The 3,920-nt window shown below is 45.1% G+C and overlaps 1 pseudogene; it reads left to right on the top strand.

Annotated features, from left to right (window-relative positions):
• The first annotated feature begins 2,136 nt into the window (after positions 1 to 2,136).
• LOC102830004 lies at positions 2,137 to 3,033 on the top strand (annotated as a pseudogene).
• Positions 3,034 to 3,920: the final 887 nt, after the last annotated feature.

Here is a 3,920-nt window from a genome sequence, read left to right as displayed (position 1 = left end):
TCATTCATGTATGGGAAAGCTTCAAAAAGCAGCTATAAAAACTGGAATTAAAATACTTTTGTTTTATTTTTTTAAGGTTTTTATTGTGGATTGAGTGGAAGTTTTCAGGGCACATCACATTCAAACATTCATATACCTTGTTTCATTACATTGATTATAATCTCCTCCACATACCATCAGTTAACAGAGTTTTTCTCTATCCTCTTTAGCTTTTTTGGGGGGGGGCGGGGGAAACTTTGCCTTTTTGGAATTTACAGTCTCAGCTTTTAGGGAAGGTTTTTACATTTATCTGTGGATATCCAGGGCTCATGTATGGAATTACTAACCAGCATAACTGAATAATCAGATAAGGGACATTTTGCTATGTCTGCTAAGTGGCTAAAGTCTGATCCTCAGAGCCTATGGTTTGGACGGTCAGCAACACTTGGGCCCACAGGGCCTTGAACTCCTGACCGGGTCTGCACGGTCTGCATCAGATTCCCAAAAGACTTTTTAATTAGAATTTTTCCTTGAATTTTTGGTACCCCCTGGTATTATTGAGGCTGTTTTCAAGTTTAAATATTTTGGAGTTTAGAAGTAGTTTGATTTCTAGTATAAGTTGACCATCTCCTGTCACTCATGTGATTTCCTTCCGAAAATTGGTTTTGTGTGAAGTCTGCAAGTGTCCTGACCTGCCTGTCAGAGCCACTAAGACTCTTGGTTGGCAGCATTGCCAGGGATCATGGGGCTAGAATTCAGAGAGAAACATGAATGCACAGTTTCCTTAACAGAGAAAGTGGGGTTTGGCTGCAGCCTTCAGGGTGAGTGTGGGTGGAAGGGTGAGGGTTGGGGCTCAGATTGTATGTTCAATAAGGTTGTCCACTCTCCTCGCTTTTCTTCAGCCAGACATTTTTAAATCACTATAAAATAAGTAAATAAATACAGCTTTTGTCTTGTCCTTGTACTTTTTCATTTGATTCCCTCTTTGCTGTTGTTATTAAGTGGTTGTGGAGCTAGTTCCAACTCATAGCAACACTGTATCCGGTTTCCAGGAGTCCTGGTGTAGTGCTGTGGATTAATGAGCTGGCCCCCAAGGTCAGTTTGAATCAAAAGGCCGAAGATTCAAGCTCACCAGCCACTCCTTGGAAACCTTATACAGGGTCACTAGGAGTCAGAACCGACTTCACAACAATAATAGGATTTCCAAAAAGCAGCTGGTGGGTTTGAACTGCCAACCTTGTGGTTCACAGTCCAGTGCTAAGCCTTCTTCAGGCCTCCTCTTTTTACAACCTAATTTCCACAATACCCTTTACTGTATCATAATTGAGCTTTTTCAAGTGGCTGTTGATCTATCCAAACGTAGCTCTGGTAGCATAGTGGTTACAAATCGGGCTGCGAACCTTAAGGTCATCAGTTCGAAACTACCAGCTGTTCCACGGGAGAAAGATGAGGCTTTCTGCTCCCGTAAAGATTTACAGCCTCGGAGACCCTGTACAGGGTCGCTATGATGCGGTTCCGACTCCACGGAACATAACCACCACCATATCATAATTATTGTCACTTCAGTGGAAAAGCTGTATACGACATAAAGAATTAAGTTGTAACACAGGAAAATCAGCTTCTAAGGGAGGTGGTGTCAGTGGTGGTTGTGCGCCATGTAGTAAGTGCTGACTCATAGTGACCTTGTATATGGTTTCTGAGGCTGTAAATCTTTACAGGAGCATAAAGCCTTATGTTTCTCTCATGGAGCAGCTGGTACATTCAAACTGCTGACCTTGAGGTAAGCAGCCCAGCTTTTAACCCACTATGACACCAGGGCTCCTTTATAAATGAGGTAGGTGTGCATTGTTTCATAAGCGTTATTTTCAAATTTAACCCCTTTAATCCTGCAATTAATTGCGATGTTTGTGTTTCCAAAATGGAATTGTAGGGGGAAGGCGGGGCGGGGCCTCTGGTGGTGGTCAGGGACAGGGAAAGACAAAGACAGCAACAGTGTTTCAAGTCGGACAAACTGACCAGAGCCAGAGAATCACTGCGTTCCATTCCGACCTACGGCCACGGTGCTGAGTGGTGGCTCTTCCTCCTCGGAGCACAAGAGTTGGGATCTGCTTTCTTCAGGGTTCCCAGGTCCAGGTTGACCCGACTCGCTAGGGCTTCATGGAGAACTTCCAGAAGTTGGAAAAGATCGGAGAGGGCGCATATGGAGTTGTGTATAAAGCCATCAACAAGGTAACAGGAGAAGTGGTGGCACTTAAGAAACTCCGAGTGGACACTGAGGCAGAGGGCATACCCAGGACTGCCATCCGCGAGATCTCTCTGCTAAAGGAGCTTAAGCACCCTAATATTGTCAAGCTGCTGGATGTCATCCACACAGAAAACAAACTCTACCTGGTTTTTGAGTTTCTGCAACAGGATCTCAAGAAATTCATGGATACCTCTGCTCTCACCGGCATGCCTCTTCCCCTCATCAAGAGCTATCTGTTCCAGTTGCTCCAGGGCATAGCTTTCTGCCACTCTCATGGGGTTCTGCACCGAGACCTCAAGCCACAGAATCTGCTTGTCACTGCAGAGGGATGCATCAAGTTAGCGGACTTTGGACTAGCCAGACCCTTTGGAGTTGCTGTTCGTTCTTATACTCATGAAGTGGTGACCCTGTGGTACCGTGCACCTGAAATCCTTCTGGGATGCAAATACTACTCTACAGATGTAGACATCTGGAGCCTAGGCTGCATCTTTGCAGAGATGGTGAACCGCTATCCACTGTTCCCTGGAGATTCTGAGATCGACCAACTCCTCTGTATCTTTCAAATCCTGGGAACCCCAGATGAGACCATTTGGCCAGGAGTTACTTCTATGCCTGATTATAAGGCGAGTTTCCCCAAGTGGGCCCCTCAAGATTTTAGAAAAACTGTGCCTCGCCTGGGTGAAGATGGACGGAGCTTGTTATCACAAATGCTGCACTACAACCCCAACTACCGCATTTCAGCGAAGGCAGCTCTCGCTCACCCTTTCTTCTGTGATATGATCAATCCTGCACCTCAACATAGATTCTGATGTCCTTCCACCAGCCATCACCTTCTCTTCCAGTCTGTGCCTGACCTGGCTTGGTTCTGGTGATTTAGACTCAGGTGGGCCCATTGATCCTGTGTGACTGCCCTCTTAGCCAGTCAGCGTGAGGGATACAGGAAACAGAGAGGAAGGAGGAATGGGAATGAAAGAATTTCATTATTACATGCGCTTAAGTCGGCCTCTACCACCCTATCTGCCCTCCTCTTAGACACTGCTGAGGAGGGTTTGCCATCCCAGGTCATTGCTGAATGCCCATAATTATTATTTTCTGTGTTTGGGAGTGACAAGGCCCCCAAGCATTCTGTAACTGTAAGGCCAACTGATAGCAGAGGACAAAATTGAAACTTCGAAAACCAAGCAAAACGAAAATACAGAAATGAGTCTGTTTTAAGGAATTGGATTAAAAAATAGATCTAACTGGTTTATGCCCTTGTTTTAGGGTATCACCTATACTAACAGGCTAGAAAATTTAAGCCCCCAACTCTGGTGGGGCTGCAGTCAAAATGATTGTGGCCAGCCCTTTTGTCTGCCCCATCTATAGCCAAGAGGTCTGGGAAGCTCTGGGACAGGGTTTGGGTAGCATCCAGGACCACTGCTTCACTACAGCCTTATGGGACCAGTGAGAGATGTCTGCATTTTCCCTTCCTTTTAGAATTCTTAGTTCTTCATTTACCAAGTATCCCTGCTCACATCTTCCTCAGAAAGAAATTCTCCCATCCTCCAGGAATGTAAGTTAAGATTAGACATCATTTTGTGAATACTGACACTTTTTCAGGGCTGTGACTGAGCTGGGGTTGCTTTGGAGAAATACTTCCATAAAAGAAAGATGAACAGTTATATTTCAGGTTAGAGTAGTTTTTAAAGTCATGGGG

The sequence above is a fragment of the Chrysochloris asiatica genome, unplaced genomic scaffold, assembly GCF_000296735.1.
Source record: "Chrysochloris asiatica unplaced genomic scaffold, ChrAsi1.0 scaffold00134, whole genome shotgun sequence".
NCBI lineage: Eukaryota > Metazoa > Chordata > Mammalia > Afrosoricida > Chrysochloridae > Chrysochloris > Chrysochloris asiatica.
This window is presented reverse-complemented; position numbering and strand designations above follow the sequence as displayed.